Below are 24,422 nucleotides of genomic sequence, written 5' to 3' on the forward strand. Positions count from 1 at the left end.
TGAAAGAATAGATAGCTGATGTCTCAATATCAAGGAAGCCTTTCCCTGGGACTGCTACAGGCTGTACAGAATTCCCTGGGCACCAAAGCCGGTGACCATGCCTTCCAGGCCTGGGGAGAAATTGTGGCCTGTGTTGCCAGCTCAGAGCCAGACAGACATTGCCTTCTTGAGTCACCAGGCCCTGGGCCTCTTCAGTAGGATCCCCACACCTTCCCTTGGATTGAGCTCATGGACCTCCTGCCCCCACGGTACACAGGCCCAATGCAAAGTGGAGCTTTCATAAGCCCATCCACACCCCAGCTTTGCAGCTTAGAGCAGCATGCTTGCAAAGGGGCACCGACTGGTCCTCTGGCAGGACATATTGGGACAGCCATAGGTTGTAAAAATATTTGAATGATTCCACAGTGCTAAGAAAGTAGATGCTATCCTAGGCCCACTGGGCGTACCTTTGCCGATCCCGTCTCTCCCTTGGAACCTGGTGCTTCAGAACTAAAAGGTTAATGCTGAGACTTCACTTACTTCCCATTTCTGCCTTGGCATGATCCTGTATCGTCACGTATTCTTTATGGATGCGTAAAGCATGTTGGACTTGCACATGGAGATGCAACAGTGTTGGCTCCTGCCCAAGGCGCTCACAGTCCAGCAGGTGAGAGAAGAGGTACACAGCGGGCATGGTAACAGCGCGCAGGAGATGGAGAAGACGTCCTAGCTGGAAGGCTGTTGAGGACTCAGCTGATGGATACCATCCTTTCCTTTAGAGGTCGCTCTGGCTTTCTGCGGCGTCCCTGGGAGTCGGGATGATCGGCGGTGTGCATCCTTGCGCTCTCTTGGTGCCTCCTGATGGGCTTACACTGACAAGTCCGCTGGTAGGAATTCAGCTTACCTCCTACCACAGAGGACGCACACCCATCATCCTGGCCACGGCCAGGCTTTGGTGCCACCCACAGAACTGCCAAGGTCACGTATGTGCCACGGGACTGACACGATCAAAGATAGCTAAATTTAGACGAGGGGATCCTGTGTTAGCTATTTCCTTGGGTTACTTCTATTCTTTCTTATTTAGGCATGGCAAAGTAGAGAACCTCAAGCATCCCTCCTTAATTCCACTTATGCTCGGGTCAAGGAGAAACAAATGATCCACCGTAAAACTACTCCTGAAAAGGCAAAGAAGAGGACTATGAGAAACGGTGAGCAGAGTTCATTCTGGTCAGAATATAAGAAAGACAGAAAAATTACTCCTTCAAAAATATTCTCTCCTTCTTCCTGAATCTATATACCCTTCCACGGTACCACTCTACCCCTCCGCCATTCTGGCCCCATTGAAGCAGGATCCTATGTTCATGCAACAGTCAACTATTAACTGATAAGGCTGAACAACTCCCAGTAGGTATTTGCATTTTAATAGAGAATTATTGAAGAGCAAAAAGCTTTCAGAGTCCAAAAGAACAAAGCACAGAATTAGAGGCTCTGAGGTGGATATTTGGGGGAGCAGAATATTGTCCTGGTTATTCTCAAGTTTTACCATGTTTATTTTGTCCCCTTTACATGGGACACCTATTGTCAAATCCTCTTCTAATGTTCTCCCCTCCCACCCTACTACCACCCCACATCTGCTAATACATTAGCTGCCAGTGGCTAGTTTGTAGGGTACCTAAGAGAGAGAGAGAGAGCTGTCTTTTATTTAGTGAAAATTCCGATGGGCCACACTGGTTATGGAAGGCTAGCTTTTAGGTTGTGACCTGCCTGGGTCGGAGCTTAATAGAGGAAGAGGTGAATTGCTTGACGGTGGCTGGGTTGGCGGCTATCTGCTAAACTGGAGGAAGTAAGAAGAGATGGGAAAAGAGGGAAAAATGGAGAGTGTGGAGATAGATCATATTTTTATATGAAAGGCTGGCCAGTAAGGAGAAGTTCATGACACAAGAAGGGCCAATGGACTTTTGGAATAGAGATGTTTGATTTTAGGTTGGGGTGTGTATGTGGGTGGGTGCATGTGTGTGGGTTATACTGGGTTAAAAGCAATCTCCTGTACCTTCAACATGTCAGAAAAAATGTGCTGTGCCGTGTGTCCATGTGGAATTTAAGGGAAGAGCATGTATTTGAGTAAACAATGCTAGCCGCGGGAGCAGGTAAACCGTAACACAACACAGGCTTATTTCTCCCTCCGGTCACAGTCCATTGAGGACAGGGCAGTCATTTTGTGGCTATGCATTTGAAACACATGGCCTCCAAGGTCAAAGACCTGTGTGACATTAAGAATGAAATCAGTCGGGCAATGTGGAAAAGGAACAGCACACCCAAAAAGGAGGCTGTGGAACGGAGATTGAGTATTAAATGGAAGGAGGAAATTAAAGCCGGAGGTGACTAGAGAAATTTAAAGCCACAGAGAATAGGAAAGGATGTTGGGAGCGATGCTGATTCCCGACAAAATGAGACAGGAATTTGAGTTGATCTTCTGTAAATCTCAAAGGACATAGTGACTGCAAGGTGAGATAATTGGAGCCGTCTAGATAGCGGACACTTAGTCACTCTGAGATAGGGTGTTTACCTGCCCCTCCCCCAATCCTACTTCAAATATGTGACTGTTTGGAATATTCTGGTCCTCTTTCATGTGGATATGGAAAGAATAATTTTCCAGGCAAAATGGGAAGCCAGGCCCCAACATTGCTGCTCTTGGACCACAAAAGAGCACAGGCTGCCAGCCATTGGGCATGAAGCGGTCATAGCAGCAGCATCCCTGAGTGGTGAGCGAGAGTTGTCTTCAGTCATAGAACACAGGATGTGCCAGAGCACTGCCCAATGAGGAGCTCTGCTTTCAGACCAGGTCCCAGGTGAAAAGGAATTCTTTCCACCGAAGAGGGTTAAAACGCTGCTCACGTGATTACAGATGGGGTTTGGGACGCAGACCAGAGAGAGGGTGAGAAGTGCATGACTAGTACCCCATAGAGGTGGCCACCATGGAAACATTGTCTAATGCAAATACTGTACAGGACTTCAAAGGGATCTGCTCAGCTGCACAAACCACAGCTGACCCTGGTCTGCATGAGCGGAATCATGGCCAACAGAGAGAGGGCTAAGAATAGAGAGACAGAGTCATCGGCCCAAGAAATGACACCAAAACTTTGCAAAACAATAGGAGAGAAACCCAGCCTCCCTAAGGATAATACATAAAGAGGATTTTGAACACTGAGGATAGAAACGCCAAGGTCTGTCTGCAAATAACACTAAAGGCAGGTGGGTGCCATCCTAAGATCCGTTTTTCGCCCTTCCCCTGCTCTGCTCTACATCCTGCAAGGTGTGTGTGTGTGTAAGAGGGTGAGCGAGGGGCTGACCCTGTGGGCTACATGTCCCAGGCTTTCTGGGTTCAGCCATCGGGAAGCAGGAGTGGGAGGCTGAAGGGAGAAGCAGAGACTTCACTCACCTCTGGACAGTCCTCTGGCAGTGGCTCTGCCGGAGCTGCCAGCTCCTGCCAGACAGGCTAGTGGTGGTTCCTGTGTCCCCCAGGTGACCCCAGCTCCTGGGTTTCAGCAACATCCCCTTTACCCTTTGTCCCTCAGCCTAGAGGTGGCAGTGGCTTTCTGCTGTTGCAAATCTCTGGGCCACTTCACAGCTCTGTTTGTCTTCTCCACTCTTCCATCACCAGTGTCACCAATTTCCTGCATGAAATGCCCTATTTCAAACACTAAGAAGGTTTCTGCTATTCTGGTTGGAGCCTGACTATCATAGCCCTGAATGGGAAATATCACCATGCAGAACAATGGGGAAATGAGACACTGTGGGCGCACCCATGAAAAAGTGGGGGGGCAGGCAGAGGACATCCACCCCACTGGTTAAGGATTCCCATTCCGTCGCGGAGAGAGGGTGCTGGAAGGTGATATTAGAAGAGTAATTATACTTAAGCACATATTTAGTAAAGTATTCAAACCATTTCCATCCCAGTGTGTGGGTTCAGTTATTGTCCCCCAATTATTTTGTAATCTTAATGAATGTAAGCTCTATGAAGTTAGGTATTTTTGTGTGTGTAACTTTCTATTTGGAAATAATTTCAAACATAGAAAAGTGGCAAACTTAAGAATATTAATAGTACAAAGAACACCCATGAATTCTTTCCCCAGTTTCACTTATTGTTATCATTTTACCTGTATGTGTCTCTCACATATAGAAAACATATGTGATTATTTTAATTATATAACCATATTATGTAATTATATAATATTTTTTCTTAACATTTGAGAGTAAGTCGCATACATCAGGCCCTTTATCTCTAATTACTTCAGTGTGTATTTTTTAAGAATTGGGATAGTCTCCTAAGTAACCACTGTACCGTTATCAGTGAATTTAATTCATAAAATAGTTTTACCTAATCAACTTACTGAATTCCAATTGACAATTGACCTAATAATGTCAATCAACCCAATACTGTTCTAACAGAATTTTCCCCTAGTTGTAGTTCATGAAATTGACATTTTTTGAAGTCTATAGTCTCTCTCTGTCTCTCTCTGTCTCTCTGTCTCTCTGTCTCTCTGTCTCTCTCTCTCTCTCTCTCTCTGTCTCTGTCTCTGTCTCTCTCTCTTCCTCTCAGTAGAAGTTTCCTCATTGGAAGTTGGCTTGATACTTCCTCGTGGTCCTATTCAGGTTATGTCTTCCCAACCAGAATACATCATTGGTGACATGTAGCTTTCTCAATGAATGACACCTGGGCGCACACAACATCCACCTGCCCTTCATGGATGATGTCAGCTTTAATCATCTGGTCAAAGCGTCGTCTGATTTCTGCATAGTGATTGTTCTTTCTCTTCCAGCTGACGACCAACCAATCTCAAGAGACACACTTGAGACCATGCAAATCTCTTGTTCCTTACGAAAATTACCTCCTATATTTAGAATGCATTGATGATTCTTGCCTAAGCCAATCTTTATTACAATAATGGTAAAATGGTCATTTCTGGCCTCAGCATTTCCTGCCCATCTACCAGTGGGAACTTGACATTTTACTATAAGCAAGAGCCTTGCGTTCTCTCTTATTTGTTTGTTTGTTTCTTTCTTTATCTACCTATTATTACAATGGATTCATCAATTTTTACTTTAGTGGTTTATAATTCACTATTGTCCTTAACTATTTGGTACTCAAATTGTCCCAGATTTTGCTGATGGGAACCCTTTTAGCAGGCTCTGGGTCCTTGCGACATGCCCTTCTTTCTTTCTTTCTTTCTTTCTTTCTTTCTTTCTTTCTTCTTTCTTTCTTTCTTTCTTTCTTTCTTTCTTCTTTCTTTCTTTCTTTATTTCTTTCCTTCCTTCCTTCCTTCCTTCCTTCCTTCCTTCCTTCCTTCCTTCCTTCCTTCCTTCCTTCCTTCCTTCCTTCCTTCCTTCCTTCCTTCCTTCCTTCCTTCCTTCCTTCCTTCCTTCCTTTTTTCTGAGCACTTCCTTGCAGATAGCATACTAGATAAGTATTCATTAGAAGATATTCAAGGCTCTTCTTGTATTTACCCAGGGCAGGGATTTTTGTGTTTTGTCATTGCTGTATCTCCAGTACCTAAAACTATGCCTGAACACAATAGGCATGGTTTTCGGTACTGGAGATACAGTACCTAAATTATTATGCTCAATAAATACTGGGGGTGCCAAAAAATGTATACAAGGGAACACTTTGGTCAATGTTGCTCAAGCCGTAGTTCACCATAATCAGAAGTGTCTGGACCCTGATGGGAACCACTCTGAGCACCTCTTGTAATTGCAAAAGTCAAATGTGACTTGTATTCATCTTTTGTTATTGGTATATATTGAGTATTACAATTATAATAGATTTCCTTTCTTAAAATGTGTATACATTTTTTTGGCACCTTCTGTATATATTGATTGTATGAGAATGGTTATTAATTAAAAACCTCTTTAGGTACTAAGATATCTATGCTGGACAAAACCTAAATGGTAAAGTTAAGATTATGGTGGCCAAAAGCCTGTGAAAATGTTTAAACCCTGTAACCTACTAAAGTTATTTCTAGGAATCATTCTTAAAAGGAATAATCTGAAATTAACATAAAATGTGACTACACAAAGATGTAAATATAGCATTATTTGCAGACAAAAAAATTTAGACACAATGTCCAACAGTGGAAGAATGATTAAGTAAAACTAGTGTACATTTACGCAATATAATGTAAAGCAACCATTACAAGTTAGATTTCTGGAAATTTGTTAATAGTGTTGCAAAAATGCTTTTGCTCTGATATTAAGGGGGAAAGAAGAAATCCAAAATTGAATAGGTAGTATACATGAAATATATTAAAATATTCATACAAGCAAAACAAAAAGGTAATATAGAAAAAAATTTCAGTAGGACTTGCCTCTGTGTGGTAGGATTATGTATTTTTTTCCTTCTTTTTACTTTCTTTTGCATTTCTAGTTTTTTCTACAATGTGCCTGCATTTCCTTCATAACTAGAAAAGTTAATATTTTAAGAAGAAAAAAGAAAATGTTACCATGCATGATGAGTAACTAGGTAGGCAGTACCCCTCATGTTTGCTCTGAGTGTTACATATTACACAATTAGTCCCAGGTTCTGAAAAGCACTTCTCGACAAACAAAAAGATGAGCTTAGAATGGCTTCAAGACCTTCTTCAAGCAACATCCTGTACCTGGAACATTGCACCAGCCTCCCTCTGTCAGTATCTTATCCATCCTTCAAGGTGCCTTAGTTTGGTTTTCTGCAAAAGCAGAGCCTAAGACAAGGGTTTGGGTGCAGGTGGCTTTTTTGAGTGAGGAAGGCAGTAAGCTCTGTGTTAATAAGCAGGTGACTACCAAGAGTTACCTGGAGTTCAGTCCCTATGGGATGGTCTGATGTGCTCTAGAATTTTTCCACCGTGAAGGGGAGGCTGAGGTCTTAATTCACCAGTTCTTACACCACCATGGCTGAGGGTTGCCCCCGTGGGCATTAACTGATACTTGTGGACTGCTCTGCAGTAGGCATGCAGACTTTGATGGCACTAGAGAAAGGCCCAAGCAGAGGAGCAGAGAGTCCCTTGAGGCCAGAAGCTGGCAGCTTGTCCACCACAGCTGCTGGTGAGCTCGGAGGTGGTCCTGGGGTGAACTGGGACAGGTATCAACAGCACCTGCTACGGTGCCCCGGTGCCAATTTGTCCTTACACCGAAGAAGCTTTCTTTTATGAAAGCATGCACCTCCCCATTCACCCAAACTTCCATAGCCCTTTTGTTTATGATGTTCCTACTATCTGTGATGCCCCCACTACCTCTCTATGCTCAGTTTCCTCACCTGTAAAATGAGAATAATAGTGCTTGTGGTAGATTACAAAGAGGTACATGACAATTCCTCACCCCTCTGCCTTCCATGCCCTTTATAGCATGACTCTGCAGCTCCTCTCATCGAGATAGAGACTATTCCCCAGTCCCGGAATCTAGGTTACCCTTGTAAATTTGCTTTGGCCAAGCGCAACTGCAGCAGAATTGATTGTGTGCCAGTTTTGAGTTTTGGCCTCTAGAGGTTTGTGCACTTCCACGTGCTTCTTGGAATCCTGCCTCTATCATGAGAATAAGCCGGAGCTAGCCTGCTGGAGGAGGAGAGGGACCGAGTAAAACAGAGGCAAATTGTCTCTTCTCAGACCTTCTTTGCCCAGCCAGCCCCCAGCCACCCTGATACACGAGAGAACCTGGCCCAGGTGCCTCAGTCAACACCCAGCTGCCTTAGAAGCACAAGCTCCCAGCCAACGCTTGTGAGCAAAAATCTATGTTATTGCATGCCACTGAGGTTTTATGGTCATTACACAGCCTTATGGGAATAGACAACTGACACAGCATCAACTTCACTAACAATTAAAGAAGTATATTAACACGTGCAGGAGTTAGCACAGTGCCAAGACCGTGATAGACTTCCCTTAAATGTTAATTATTATTGTTGTAATATTATCACACTGTCATCATGTGCCATGATGTCAAGTTATATATATGTCAGTTTCTCCTATTAAACTAGGGGCTCCTGGATGATAGAAAACCAGATCCAATTCATCCTTGATGACATATTTCCCTATAACAGGAGCCCATAATTCAGGAGGGAGATAGACGTGTGCATAAAGTCTGTTGTGGGAACTAGAGATAGCAAATATCCAAAAGTGCTGAACACAGAGCTGAGCACAAAGAAGATGCCTGATGATGATAAAAATAAGTAATGAAAACCAAGAATCCCCCACATCAGGGTATTTTTGTGGAAGGTAAGCTCGATAAGGACTGGGCTGGCCGTCACCTGCACCTCACAGAAGCCAAGGAAATGACGGGCTAATTTGGTGGTTTTACAGCCATAGCTGCTGCTCACACTTTACTGCTCTCTCTTCCTCCAGAGACCAACGATCACATGATGAAAAAACTAATTAGAGCAAGCATGGTGCCCAGAATAAGCAGCCTATTAAGGAAATTTGAGTCGAATGAAAGCAAGAAGACATCTATTATAAATATATCCTTAGCAAGTATTTATTTTGGGGTTCTTTTCCCACAAAACCTTTCCTTAGGGAGTTTATTGTTTGAGAAAAGGCCTGGTAAAAATCAGAATATTTGTACAATGTCTCTCTGGGACCAGCAGGCTCATGGAGTGAGCGCCCAGCAGGAATGCACAGGCAGCACATGCGGAGCCCAGACAGCAGGTTAACAGAGATCCAGACGAATTTATCTTCATTTCATGTCTTCGACAGCCTCTCAACTTAGGTCAAGTCCAAGGCAAATCAAGGGATCTTATAAGAGGCTGGGAGAGGTGATGGAGAGCATGTGGACTAACTTGGATTCCATTCCCAACTCCAGGACCCACCAGCCAGGGGAAACTTGACCTAGTTACTTAATTTCTCTGAGTCTCAATTCCCTCTCTGCAAAATAGGGATAACAAGAAGTCACCTTGCTGGGCTGGTATGAAGATCAAGGAAGGGATGCCAAATGTCTGGTGCAAAATGGCAGGCATGTAGGGGCAGGACATGCTAGTCGCGAAGCAGTTGGGCTTGCAAGCCAGATGGCCTGTGTTTCTATTCCAGCTTTGCAACTTGCTAATGGTCCTTAACCTGTCTGTGCCTTAGATTCTGTAAAATCTGTAAAGGGGGGATTTTATCACTAGCTCTTAAGGTTGTCATGAGGATTAAATGAGTTCCCATATGTAAAATCCTTAGAACAGTCTGGTATATGGCAAACACGCAATAAGTGTTAGCTATTTTTCTTCAAATAGAATTATTAATAGAAACCTCTGATGACCAGAGACCTCCTAATCATCTCACGTTAGTCCAGATATCAGCTGCAATACACTAGCTTATAGACACAAATGGCAAGAGTGAATTTAAGCAAATCATAATTCAGTGAGTCACGATTCCAGTTTATAAACAGAGAAGCACAATTCAATTTTATAGGCAGCTGGGCTGCTAATTAAGAAGAAGCCCTTAATTATAGCATCTGATGTAGGAGGCCTGCCTCGTGCTCACTCATCTTGTATTTTTCCTCACTTCTCCTCCCTCAACCTATCACCCACCTATTGCTCTATTATTTATTTCTCTGTCTCTGTAGAGGGCTTGTCAGTTGTCTAGAGACCTACATACTGAAACTGCTCCCTGGCTCTAGAACTCACACATCTCAGCTTGAAGTAAGAACAGTGCTCAGTTCTCCAGGAAAGGTGGTTAAGGGGTGGGGTGGTCCTGAGGTTAAGGCAGAAAGACGTGGGGAACACACAGGGGTTAGGGGGAGCCATAGGATTTACCCAGGGAAAATGAAAACCTATGTTCATATAAAAATCTGTATGCAGATATTTACAGTGGCTTGAGTCATGATCACCAAAACCTGGAAACAGCCCAAATGTCCTTCAGCTGGTGAATGGATAAACAAATGGGTACGGGCTCACAATAGAATATTGTTCAGCAGCAACAAAGAACAAACCACTGGTACAAGTGCATCATGGGTGCATCTCAAATGCATTAGCAAAGGAAAAGCTGGAATAGAAACACAGACTCAACAGTGTGTATGATTCCATTACTACAATTTTCTGGAAAAGGCAAAACTACAGGGGTTAAAAATAGATCAGTGATTACCAGGGCCTGGTGTTAGAGGAAGGGGGTCCACCACAAAGGGCCCAAGGGAATTTGGGGAAGGAATAGAAATGTTCGATACCTTGTTTGTCGTGGTTGAATAATATATGCACTTGCCAAAACTCATAGAACTCTACACTAGAATAGGTCAATTTTGCTACATGTAAATTAGAACTCAACAAACCTCACTTTAAAATACAACGGCACATAGAGCCATGGATCAGCAAAAAAAAAAAAAAAAAAAAAAAAGACCTTGAAGAAATAATGTCTATTTTTTCCTGCCTTTTATTTTTACTTTATGCATTTCTTGACATCCTTGTTAGACATTAAAATACACAGTTTTAAAAGTAAGGATAATTTCAAAAACACACAATAAAGAAAAGAAAGCCTCTTCAATAAATGGTGCTGGGGAAATTGGAAAACCACGTGCAAAAGAATGAAACTAGACTGCTATCTGTCACCATGTACCAAAATTAACTCAAGATGGATCAAAGACCTAAATATAAGACCTGAAACAATAAACTGCATAGAAGAAAACAGAGGTACTAAACCTATGGACCTTGGGTTCAGAGAGGATTTTATGAATTTGACCTCAAAGGCAAGGGAAGTAAAAGCAAAAATAAATGAATGGGACTATATGAAACTTAAAAGCTTCTGCACAGCAAAAGAAACCATCGGCAAAATAAAGAGTTAACGAACCAAATGGGAGAAAATATTTGCAAACAACACCTCCAATAAGGGGCTAATATCCAAAATATATAAGAACTCATTCAACTCAGCAACAAAAAAAGCAAACAGTCCAATTAAAAAATGGGCAAGGGACCCGAGCATACGCTTCTCCCAAGACGACATACAAATGGCCAACAGATATATGAAAAACTTCACTAATTATTAGGGAAATGTAAATCAAAACCACAATGAGATATCACCTCACCCCAGTTAGAATGGCTATCATCAACAAGACAAGTGATAACAAGTGTTGGAGAGGCTGTGAGGAAAAAGGAACCCTCATACACTGTTGGTGGGAATATAAATTGGTACAGCCATTATGGAAGATAGTATGGTGATTCTTCAAAAAACTAACAGTAGAATTACCATACAACCCAGTAATCCCTGTTCTGATTAACTACCCAGAAAATCCGAAGACATTTATCTATAAAGATAAATATACCCCTATGTTCATTGCAGTATTATTTATGGTGGCCAAGACATGGAAACAACTGAAGTATCCTTTGATAGATGATTGGCTAAAGAAGGTGTGGTACATATATACAAAGGAATATTACTTGGCCATAAGGAAAGATGAAATACTGTCATTTGCAACAGCATGGATGGATCTTAAGATTATCATGCTAAGTGAAATAAGTCAGACAGAAAAAGTCGAGAACCATCTGACTTCACTCATGTGGGATATAAAACTGAAAGCAACAAACGAACAAGACAAACAAACAAACAAAAACTCATAGACACTGACAACAGTTTAGTGGTTACCAGAGGGTAAGGGGGGAGAGGTGCTAGTCGAAGAGGGTAAAGGGGGTCAAATATATGGCGATGGAAGGAGAACTGACTCTGGGTGGTGAACACACAATGCAATATGTAGATGATGTAATACAGAATTGTACACTTGAAACCTATATAGTTTTACCTATGTAATGTCACCCTGATAAATTTAATAAATAAATAAATTTTTTAAAGTAGGGGCAATTAATCTCATCAAATATAGTAATATTTGTATAAGAAAATGTTTCTGTTTCCAAGTAAAATCAGTCTTGTAGGAAGAATTTGGTATGAATTCCACTGGGCAAAATCCATTTCCCATGGAAGATGATGCACATAATACAAGCATTTGAGACTCTGAAGTAGAGGGGATAAGGGTCTTAATGTGTTTTGTCCAACCAATTCATATCTGACTTCAATGCACAATGACCTCAATATATTTGATGAGATTAATTTTGCCCCTGCTTTTTAAAATGTATCTATCTATCTATCTATCTATCTATCTATCTATCTATCTATTTATTAAATTTATTGGGATGACATTACATAGGTAAAATTATATAGGTTTCAAGTGTACAATTCTATAATGCATCGTCTACATATTGCATTGTGTGCTCACCACCCAGAGTCAATTCTCCTTCCATCACCATATTTGACCCCCTTTACCCTCTTCTACCCACCATCCCCCCTTACCCTCTGGTAACACAAAATTAGGGCAAAATCAAATACAGGCAAGTGCCAGATGGATATCCCCAGAAGAATAGCTTTGTCCAAGTGAAAGAATGGCAGAATGACTAACAATAAAAGAATTCCTTTTCAGAATACCCCTAAGCTGCCCAGGATCTAGCACCGCAGAAAGAGACCTGATTTTCTCAGTTCATCACAGAAGTATAAAAGAGTGTGGATTGATTGTCGTGAGCCTTTTCCACCATTAAAACAATTTTTCAACTGAAAACACACTTCACTTATGAAACCGCAGTGTCAGCTTTTCAAAGAATACAACAGTTCCAAAAAGCATCTGGATAAATGAGTAACCCACGGCTGGGTCGGGTGAGGAATGGCCGAGAGATATGAGCCGTCAAGTACTGAGTATTTGCTGAGCACAGTCAGGCATGACCTGGCCTTGTCCTACCACAACCTAGGAGGAAGATGCCATCATTACCACTTTACAGACAGGAGATGAAGGCTTAGAAAGGTGAAACCACTTGCTCTTAACCCAATTTATATTAATACTATCAAATGCACATGTTCTGGGCAGGCTTGAGCCAATCGAACGTGGTAGAAGTGCTACTATGTGATTCTAAGATTGGGTCATAAACAGCCATGCAGCCCTGGACTGCCAAGAAATAAGATAAATTACCTGAGGCCATAATGACAGAAAAACCACGTATAGGCACTCCAGTGTGCAGTCCCAACTGAGCTGAGCCTTCATCTAACTTGCCAGGCCACTAGACATGTCAGTAAAGCCACCTTGTACATTCCTGGTCTTCGCAGCCTCCATCTAAATATCGCCAAGTGATCTTAGGTGGTACCGCAGGGAGGACTTCGACGGACCCCTACCTAAATTCTTTACGCACAAAATTGTGAGATTTTGTTAGGTTAAGCCAATACCTTCTGGGATAGGTTGTAAGACAGCAATGGATAACAAGAATACCCCACCCCCTTGCTTGTCATGCCTCCCTCTTTGAAGAGCCTCTGGGTGGACAGTGCATCGAGTCTTAACCCCTGAACAGTTAAGAAGGTTCTTCGAATTGCACCATGAAATGTTGGTTTATTTAATTCCATCACGTGAACCAAGAACAATGTTATAACCTATATACTACATGAGTATCTGTATGCAATAAAGAACCACAGCATTTAGGACACAGTTCCTTGAAAAATTAGTCTCTGCACCTAAGGACTGCCAGATATTTCTAAAAATGTCGTGTTAATATTTGTTGGCTGCTTGTTCATTCACTTGTTTATGACCTGTTTCCTGTCAGAGCAATAGAAGCAGGTTCTGAGACGTATGGACACTTGAAGTGAGAAGATTCTGTTGATGTGAATTTTTTGCTCTTGTATTTGAGGAAAACATTCTTCAAATTGAGCAACAAACACCTTTATCCCATTCATGCAACAAGGAAGAACAAATTGAGAACCATGCCTTCAAACCTATGTCAGTCCAACCAAATAACTGATATATGAACTTGTATCATTAGTTACCTGAGGAGTTTACAGTTTGCATTTACCCCTTTATTCCACAGTATTTACTGAACACATAATAATACATAGCAAGCACCATACTGGATCTAGGAACACAGAAATGAAGTCAAAAAATAGCACAGCAAAGGAGCTTATAAATCTTGCAAAGGAAGTAAACACATAAACAACTACTTTAATTTTGTGATTATAAATGCAAATATTTGCATTTATTTAAAAAAAATGATATTTTTGGAGTTAAAATGTACCTTTACAATCATTGCCAATCTTTACTTTCCTACCAGCTGCCAAGCAGAAAAGTTGTCAGTGTCCAGTATAACACAGGTGTGACAGCCAAAACACAGGAATATCTAGTGACACCCAGTGAGTACGTGCATTTATTCTTTTATCACCTCTGTGAGTTATTTGTATTGGTGACAAAATTCTAACTAACCTTTGGATTCCTAATTATTGCTTTAAGTATCTTCCAAAAGATTGTTATGTTATGATAAAGCATTATAACAACAAAAAATGAGCTCTCAGAAAGTTTTTACAACTTCAGTAATTATTTTACTATTGCAAAATATAATAGGAGAATTGCTGGACCTTTGCAACTTAACACAATTGTGTACTAAAAAGGACAAGCCCTCATCTGTACCATTCCTGAGGAAAAAGCTTTTGTAGCTAAGTTCTTACCAACATCCAATAATTTTCCTTTACCCCTACAAGAAATCAAAATGAATTAAAAAGGAGAATTAATACTACAATGAGATATCACTGCACACCTGTCAGAAGAGCTAAAATTAAAAAGTGACAATACTGTATTAGTTTACTAGGGCTGCCATAAACAAACACTACAGATGGGTGGCTTAAGACAACAGAAATTTATTTCTCAGAGTTCTGGAGGCTCTGATAGCAAGGTGTTGACAGGGTTGATTTCATTCTGAGTCCTCTCTCCTTGGCTTGTAGATGGCTGTATTCTCCTTGTCTGCACCTGGTCTTTTCTCTGTGTGTGTCTGTGTCCTAATCTTCTCTTTTGTAAAGACACCAGTCATCCTAAATCAGGGCCCACCCCAATGACCTCATTTACTCTTAATCACCTCTTTAAAGATCCTATCTCCAAATACAATCACCTTCTCCTGTACTGGTGTTTAGGACTTCAACATACGAATTTAAGGAAGACATAATTCAGCCCATAACAAATACCAAATGCTGGGGAGGATGCAGAGAAATTGGCTCTCTCATGCATTGCTGGTGGGGATGTAAAATGGTACAGCCATTCTGGAAAATAGTTTGTCAAGTTCTTTAAAAAAAAAACTAAACATACACTTACAACATAATATAACATAGCAGTTGCACTCCAGGGCTTTTATTCTAGAGAAATGAAATCTTACACCTGCACAAAAGCCTGCACATCAGTTTTCATAGCAGCACGATTTGTAATAACCAAAATTTCCCTCAATAGGTGAATGGTTGAACAAACTCTGGTACATCCATCCCATAGGATACTGCCCCGCAATAAGAACGAACAAACTATTGATGGACACACCAGTTTGGGTTGGACTTTTAAAGGTCATTTTGCTGAGTGGAAACAATCTCAAAAGGTCACATACTCTATGATTTCATGTATGTACCATTCTTAAAGTGACAGTATTATAGATGCAGAACTCAGACAAGTTTTTGCCAGGGATTAAGGATGGGGGAAGGGGAAGGATGAGTATGACTGGAAAGGGTAGCATGAGGGAGATCCTCACAGGATCTTGTTTTGCATCTTGAGTGTGGTGGCAGTTCCACAATTATACCCATGTTAATAAAATGACATAGAACTACACACACACACATTGCACAAATATCAGATTCCTGGTTTTGACATTGTACTGTGGTTATGTAAAATGTAACTGTTGTAGGAGACTAGATGAAGAACACACAGGACCTCTCTGTGCTCTCTCTGCAATTTCCTGTGAATGCATAATCATTTCAAAATAAAAAGTCTGTTTTAAAAAAGTCAATGATTATGAAAACAACAACATTTTAAATGAAGACAGGATCCATGGGGACGAGTAAGAGGGTGAGAGGTGAGTGAGGCAAGTTGCGCAATTGCAGGACTTCATTTAAATGTTTGATATTTTGTTCATTATAGGGTTTTTGGCATTAACTTAATTTTTAAAAAATATTGCATGAAAATATCACTTATCTTGACTACTGAGTTTTTTTGATATCCCCTTTAATTTTGCCCCCAAGGCAAGTGCCTTGCTCACCTCACCCTAGTCCCACCCCTGTCATCCCATGTTGCCTAACTGTTTACCCAAGGGATTTGCTTCTAATAACTGCTATGTAAAATATACATATTTTACAATGTTTTAAAATGTAATTACAAAAATACTTTATACTCACAAAAATAAAAGAATATAATAAAGTAAAAAAGCAAAAGTCTTTCAAATCTTTCTCCTCTCAATTCCGTTTCCAGAAATAGCCATAGTTAATAAATTGTGTGTCCTTCCAGATAGTTTTTATATAAATACAGTCATGTACCACATAATGGTGTTTCGGTCAATGACTGAATGGTACCGGGAGTGCCAAAAAAACTACATACACATTTTAAGACATTTTAAGACATGTTATCTATGTATTATTTTTCAAAGTTGAATTGAATTACATAGCAATGTGTCGTATGACGTTCGCTCAAAAGATGGCGTTCATCAAATGAATGATAGCATCATTCATTGCATTACAATTTTAATAGTGTTTTCCTTTCTTAAAATGTGTATACACTTTTTTGGCACCTCTGTATATATGACAGTGATCCCATAAGATTACAGTATCTGCCTACAGGCAAATCTATGACGATAAAAGGTAACAAACCAAGCAAACCACCAAGGACATATTTCTGAAAAGAGTGACACCCCTTCAAGAAGAGCCTCAGGCAGGTCCTTCAGGAGGGTTTCCAGAAGAAGGATTGCTATCATAGGAGGTGACAGCTCCATGCATGTTATTGCCTCTGAAGACCTTCCCGTGGGACAAGATGGGGAAGTAGAAGGCGGTGACATCAATGATCCTGATCCTGGATAGGCCTAGGCTAATGTCTGTGTTTGTGTCTTCATTTTCAACCAAAAACTAAAACTAAAAACTTTAAAAATAGAAAAAAAAATTATAGAATCAGCTCTAAAGAAAGAAAATATTTTTGTACAAACATACAATATATTTGTGTTTTCAGCTAGGTGTTGTTACAAGTTGAAAAGTTTTTAAAAATCTTATCAAGTAAAAAGGTTGTAATAAGCTAAGGTTAATTTATTGCTGAAGAAAGCAAAATAGTTTTTATAAGTTTAGTGTCTATAAAGTTGACAGGAATGTACAGGAAAGTTCTAGGCCTTCAGATTCACTCCCCACTCACTCACTGACTCACCCAGAGCCATTTCCAGTCCTGCCAGCTCCGTTCTTGGCAAGTACCCTATAGGGGTGCACCGTTTTTTCTTTTATGCTGTATTTTTACTATACCTTTTCCATGTTTAGATACATGCATATTTACCATTATGTTACAATTGCCTAAGATATCACTACAATAACATGATTCACAGCGTTGTAGCCGAGGATCAACAGGCCAGGTAGCCGAGCTGTGCAGTGCACTCTATGTAAGTGCATTCTATGATGTTTGCACAGTGACAAAATTCCTTAACAATGCATTTCTCAGAACATATCTGCTGCCATTAATCAATGCCTGACTGAACGTGTAAAGTATACATGCCGTATATACACTTTAAAAAACAAATGGGATCGTATTGTACCACTGTTCTGAACTTGCTTTTTTTTTAATTTCAATTAAAGATATAACAGGCACCATATCCTTCCATTCTAGTCCATTCTATTTGAGCTGCATAGAAATTCATTGTATAGCTATATCATTATTTAATCAATTCTCTATTGATAGACATTTAGGTTGTATCTAGCATTGTTTCAAACGATACAACAACAAAATCCCTAAACATAGCTTTGCATGTTTGTTCTAATTTAAATTTTTGTTATTAATATTGCCAAATTGCCCTCCCAAATACTTTATGTATCTTCTCTCCCTTTACTTATTGTTTCGGGAGTATCTATTTCACTTCCCTGGGGCCAACACTGCATGTCACCAATTTAAACATATACATATATATTTGCTAATCTGATAGGTAAAAAATGGAATTTCATCACTTTATTTTGATATTCTTCTAATATATTTTTATGTATTTATTTGCTCTCCTGTGAATTTTGTGTTCATATCCTTTGTCCATCTCCTATAAATTTTACTGCTTTCTTATGAATTTTCTGTTTATATCCTTTGTCCTTCCTATGAATTCTGTGTTCATATCCTTTGTCCATCTCTATATTGGATCATTAATTTTTTCCACGTGGATTAGTATGAACTCTGCATATTAAAGAGATTTGTCCTTTATATATCATATATTACAAACATTTTTCTTTCCGAGTCTTGCTTGTCTTTTGATTTCTGTCTATGGAGGTTTTTTTGTTTATTTGTTTGTTTTTGAGTGCTTTTTCTTGCTGCATGAAAATATCAGGATTTTTAAAAAATTTAATAATCTTATCATCAGTGGTTTCTTAATCTCATGTCATGCTTAGTATGGTCTTCTCTATTCAAACTTATTTTTTTTAATTTACCCATGTTTTCTTCTAGAGTTTTTGTTGTTGTTATGGCATTTCTTTGGGAGTTCAAGCCATTGAATTCCCTTTGGTGGAAGAAGTAATGTAGAGGTCCAGACAACCTTTGTCAAACAGCTTTCCATTTTTTACCACATACTCTATTGGATAGACCATCTTTTTTACCACTACACTTGAGAGGCTACCTTTATCGTGTAATAATGTACACACATACTTCTGATCGTTTCTGAATTTCCCGTTCTATTTATTTAATAGAAGTTTCTGCTTCCATATTAGTTCACAGCATGCTAATCACTGTAATTTAATAGAACATTTAAATACTTGATAGGGTTATTTCCCTTTATTATTTCTTTTTTCCGTGGATATTTTTCTAGCTCTTCTCTCATGTTTGTATTTCTAGATGAACTTCAAAATAATTTTAAGTTTTTTAAAAAACCCTGCATTCTGACTGGCATTATACTGAATTTATAAATTAATTTCAGGAGAATTCCTATCTTTTAATATATTTTAAATAATATTCACATTTTAAAATTCCTAGGCAAAAAGAACACATCTGTTAATATATTAAAGAATTCTCAAACAAAATACTGTTGCATTATGTTGCACATCTTTGATTAAGAGCTTGAGAAGGGAGATCTTTCTAGGGAGGACAATCATATAAATAATTGCAGAATAGTGTGACTGCTATAACAAGGGATGTACAATATGTTATGGAATATAAAATTATAGAGTTTGACGAAGTGTTCACTTTCCCAAAGAGTTATTGGGGACTACCAAGACACGACGTGTCAGCTAAAGTTTGAGGAAAAGTGAGCAGTGACCAATAAGAGTATTATTTATTCATGTATCTACTGGAGTGTGATATTACTCAAAGAGATTGTTTTAATTAAAAACTGAATAGAAAAGTACTCGTTAAAAATTGGAACTTGTATATAAGCAAATATTCATACATGTGAGTGAATTCTTTAGATAGTGTAGATAGGAACTTTTGTCAGTTATATGTGATGGAAATACTTTCCCAGCCAGTTTTATTAATTTTCATGGTACAGAATCAAAATTTTTAGACAGTCAATTCTGTCATTTCCTGTTTAATTTCTCCTATTGTTTCAATCTTTCAAAAACTACCATCTCTAGAAAGATCTGGTAAATGGGGTCCCAGTTTGGCCACCACATTTCAATAAACACATGGAATTGCTGAATAGCATCCAAAAATGCTGAGAAATGAAAAGTGGGTTTCCATTTTTTCACAAGTAAACATTAAAATAGAACAGACCAAAGAGAGAACTTGTGCATTGTCTCCAAGAATAATACAGAAGATAATGAGCAATGATTTTTCATGTCCAATAATCTTGATTAAGAGAAAATAAGTGTACAGCAAAGTAAAAAAGTTTTGGACGAACACAAGAAAGAACTTATTTACTCTCAGGATGCTAGAATAATGGAATAAACTTCAAAACAACAGGAGGAACTCCATTCCCATCGGTTTTCCTAAGATAATAGAAGTCATTTATACAAATGGCTTACAAACTGGAATTCTAATTTGGAGTATCTTGAGGAAGGTAAGGGGAAAGGATAAGACTATTCCCAGGAGGCCAAGGGCAGGGGTCTATTGTCTGAACATAAAAATCTGGGGAAACTGGTTTATCCAGTTGACAGATAGGGTGTTGACAGGTAGGGTGCTGACCAAGCTGATAAGCTCAAGGTCTCTTCTCCGTATTGGCTGATATTAATAGTCAAAGGACAAATCACAGTCTTAAAAATAATAATTGTGGTCCCAGTTATTTTGTGATCTGTATGAACACACGTTTGGCCTTGAACAAAAGGGCTCACAGGAGACATAATTCTCTCCAGTCCAACACAGTCACAAATTTTCATAAAAGTCTAAAACCAAAAGCATTGAGAATATAATTTTTTGTTAAAGGAAGGAATAAAAGGCAAGTTTTTAGAAATGCTATGCTGGTGGGAAAGTGAAATAAAAATAGTTTAGCACAATCCCAAACTCCCAAATTAACCAAATTTCTTTTCATAGGGCAGGCATATTCAGCGTACAAATCAATGGTCAAAATCTGGTCTTTAGTGACTTTGAAAGCACACATAAATGCATATTTTACATTTTGAAAAGTCTTTAATTGACTAGTAGAGCCATGGTAAAAAGAGATTAGAAATTTCTTCAGCTGCATAAGATTTTCAATGAGTTTCCTAAGGCTGTGGGTGGATATCTTTGATTTTAAGATTGAGTCGATTAGTAGAAAGGAAATGTGTCAGGCATTAGAACCTCATTTTTATTATCTAACATTTATGCAGTGCGATTCATTTCCTCTCTGAATTAAAAAAGTACTTTATAATATCTTGGTTACTGTGAGTGCTATTCCATTTAACAGGCTGGAGCTGGAGATATTAGCGGAAGGCCAGCTGGTGGCCAAGCCAGACCTCACAAGGCTACCGTTGTATTGATGGGGTCACCAGGGCCCCACGTCCAGTAAGTCAAGTTTATCAGATTCACTCAGACTCAGAAAGATGGACTCATACTAATAAACTCCCGATTCTCTGAGGTCAAGGAAACGAACCAAACAGGTTCTTTCAAAAATAATAAATCTGTAACAGTGTGGGGAAACAATAAAAACCTTTGTTAATGAACAAAGAAATTTGGAATTATTCCTAAAAGAGAAAAAGCAAAAGGAATCATATTTAAGAGAAAAAAATATCCCGTAGACTATCACAGCTCCAAACCCAGGCAAAAGAGGAATCTCAGTATTGGGAAGGTGGCTTTGGGAGGAGATCCGTACTCAGAGCTAACTCAATTCACTAATTCATTCTCTCATTCAACAAAGATTGGTTAAGCATCTATGATGGGGCAGCCACTGTTCTAGACATTTGGGTCAGATCAGTACACAAAGCAAGATTCTTGTCCTCTTGGAGCTTGTGTTTTAGTGGGATAAGGCAGACAGTAAGAGACACTTAATAAATGTTTTGGTATTGTTAGGAAGGATGAGTGCTATGGAAAATGAAAAAGTAAGTGGGGTCAAGGGAGACTTGTGGGTGTAGGGGGTAAGGAGCTGTTTATGGAATGAGGTGGTCAGGGTAGGCCTCACTGAGAAGGAGAGAAGCAAGTTAGGGAAGCAGCTATCTGGGAGGGTATTCAAAGCAGAGGGAACAGTAAGTACAAAGGTCCTGGGGTAGAAGTAGTGGGCCTGTCATGTTCTAGGGACTTCAGGGAAGCCAGAATGGCTGTGGAGGAGTAAGCTAGGAGGATAGTAGAGGAGGTCAAGAGGTAAGAGGAAACTGGATTGTGTAGCCCTTGTATGGAACTTGGACTTGAAACAAAATGGGGACAGTATCAGGGGGAAAGTGTGTAGGGGAGAGAGGGGAGTGCAGGGCTTTGAACAAACGAGTGATTTGATCTAACGTCCATTTTAAAGAGCTTGACTCCGGGTGTCATGTTGAGAATAGACTGTAAAAAGGCCAGAACAGACACAGGACAACCAGTAATCCAGGTGAGAGAATACAAGCAGTGGAGAGGAGGAAAGCGGTCAATTTTGAATATATTTTGAAGGTAGAATAAGCAGGATTTCTTGATGCATTGTGTGTACAGTGTGAAAGAGAAAAGCCACAGAGGACTCACATTTTCTAACCTGAGCAACTGGTTACATGGGGAAGGTGGTTGTCCTCATCTGAGATAGGGACAGCCTCAGGTAGAGGAGGTCTGATGGAATTTAGGAGAGGGGAAAGGTGGTCATGAGTTCCATTTTGGATGTGCTGAGTTTGAGATATCAATTAGACATTCAAGCTGAGATGTCAAGAGGCAGTTACCCAGGATCTGGCGTTGGGAAGAGAAGTCTGGGCCAGATATATATATATATATATATGATGATTGTTGGCATATGTATGATGTTTAAAGCAACAAGACTGAATAAAATCACTACATGGGACAGAATAGATATGGAAGAATAAAATCACATTAATTGATTAAAAACAAACAAACAGATGTTCATCTCAATAGATGCCAAAAAAGGCTTGATAAACTTTAAACACTCATTCCTGATTTAAAACAAACAAACAAAACAATAACAACGAAATTCTTAGCAGGCTAGAAATATAACGAAACTTTATTTACGGGGAAAAAAAGACCTCAACATATAATGAAAGATATCGTGTCCTCTAGATGGAAAACCCAATATATGTATTTTTCTCTACTTTCTCTGCTTGATATTTCTCAAATCACAAAGCAATACAGCTTTATTGTAACAAGTAAAACAATACAATGATGTGTAAAGAAAAAGTGAATCTTCATTTTATCCCCATCTCAATCCCCTTTGAAGTAACAAATGTTAACAACCTGGAATTTATACTTTTGCGTCTTTTTCATGGCTCATTCAGTATTACAAGTATTAATACAGCCCACAGAAATACAAGGGTTTAGCATGGGCTTTGTTTTGACAAAATGGAATCATGCCATACACATTACTAGCTTTTAAAAATTCAGCAACATGTCATGGACATCTCTGCAATTATATAGATATAGATTCAACTCTAGCTTTTTTCCCCTAATATGTATCATAAATATGTACATACACACATCATATATATTATAAATATGTGTACATATCTAATGTGCGTATATATAATTTATATATACATATATACACATTTTAATAGGGTATCATTATTCTAGGATATCATCATTTAGCTATCATTATGCTAAAATTTAAAAATATCAGATCAGATTTTTTTTTCTTCTATTCTTCCAGTATCCACCCAGATCTTACCCCCTTACCTCCAACCTGGCATAGCCTCTGTTGACAACCCCAAGCAAAGCATTCCATGCTTTTTCCCCAAGCTCAGGTAATCATAAACAAACAGAAGCTTGCATACAAATACATACACTTACGCACCCACACACTCGTACACATATACTAGTTTATCACTGGGAACCATAATATACACTGTTCTTGGCATCTTGCCTTTCTCACTCAACGTCTTGCAGAAATCGTTCTAATTCACAGGCAGTGGTTCTAATTCCTTCTTCTTAGTAGCTGCATAGTATTTTATGATGCAGATACACAGTTTATTCAACCATTTCCTTATGGATGCACTTTGTTTTTAGGTTTTATCACTATACTTCTGCAATAAACAAGTTCCCATTTAGCCTTCTGTACTGGTTCTTTTATTTATACTGGCTACATTCCCAGGAGTGCAATTACCGGGTCGAAGGGTATGTGGATTCTTTATTTAAATAGAGGCTGCTAGACTTTTTTTTACTCTGAAAAGGCAATAACAACTCACATTTTCACATGTGAGTTGCAATGCATGAGATTGCAATAGATAATATCACTTTTTAAAATTTTTGCCAGTCTGATTGCTGTAGAGTAATGCCTCATTACTTTCATTTGCAGTTCCCTGACTGCTGGTGAGTTTGGGTACCTTTTAATATGTTTATTAGCCATTTGGATTTGCTAGTCTACAAATTGCCTATTTATACCTCTTTAAAAATTGGAAGCATTTATCTCTTATCACTTTGTAAGAATTTGATGTATATAAGAAATATTAACCCTTTATCTGTCATCTGCATTGCATATATTTTTCTACACGCACATTTTGACTCTTGATTTTGTTTATGGTATCTTTTGCCATATAAAAGTTTACAATTTTTGTATAACCAAATATGTCTATCTTTTATACTTTCCAAGTTTCTGAGTTTAGTAAAAAAGATGTTCTCTGACCCCTAGATTTGCATGTAGTCGCCTAAATGTTCTTTTAAGATTTATTGTTTACATTTAAGTTTTTAATACACTTGGAATTTATTTTTGGATTTGCTGTGAAATTGGGATGCAAGTTCATTTTGTTCTAGATGAATAGCCAGTTATGCCAGCACTATTTATTAAATAAACCATTCTTTCCCACAGAATTGAAATACTACCTTTGTCACATATTAAATTATGATATATACTGAGATCTATTTTTGGATCCGCTCTTCTGTTCCACTGATTTGTCTATTCTTATGCCAATACTGTATTGGTTGTATTACAGTGATTTTTA

Source organism: Rhinolophus ferrumequinum, chromosome 5 (assembly GCF_004115265.2).
Source record: "Rhinolophus ferrumequinum isolate MPI-CBG mRhiFer1 chromosome 5, mRhiFer1_v1.p, whole genome shotgun sequence".
Taxonomy (NCBI): domain Eukaryota; kingdom Metazoa; phylum Chordata; class Mammalia; order Chiroptera; family Rhinolophidae; genus Rhinolophus; species Rhinolophus ferrumequinum.